The sequence below is a fragment of the Fukomys damarensis genome, unplaced genomic scaffold (assembly GCF_012274545.1).
Source record: "Fukomys damarensis isolate Sample0158 unplaced genomic scaffold, DMR_v1.0_HiC HiC_scaffold_17, whole genome shotgun sequence".
Lineage (NCBI taxonomy): Eukaryota > Metazoa > Chordata > Mammalia > Rodentia > Bathyergidae > Fukomys > Fukomys damarensis.
This window is the reverse complement of record NW_022900929.1, coordinates 74,119,221-74,119,607: the sequence shown is the minus strand read 5'-3', so window position 1 is coordinate 74,119,607 and position 387 is coordinate 74,119,221.

Genomic DNA, 387 nt, shown 5'->3' with positions numbered 1-387 from the left:
AAATTTTGTCTGCTCCTCAGACAAAGGACTACTATCTAGAATATATAAAGAACTCAAAACAACCAGCCCCCCCAAATATAAAGACCCAATTCAAAAGTGGGCATTTGAAATGAACAGACATTTCTCAGACAAAGAAGTAAAAGCAGCAAGTAAATATATGAAAAAATATTCCACATCACTGGTCATTCGAGAGATGCAGATGAAAACAACACTGAGATTCCACCTCACCCCACAAAGAATGGCTGCTATCAAGAAATCAACCAATAACAAATATTGGCGGGGTTGTGGGGAGAAAGGAACCCTTATCCATTGTTGGTGGGAGTGCAGACTGGTGCAACCACTATGGAAATTAATACGGAGATACCTCAAAGAGCTGGGACTAGAGGT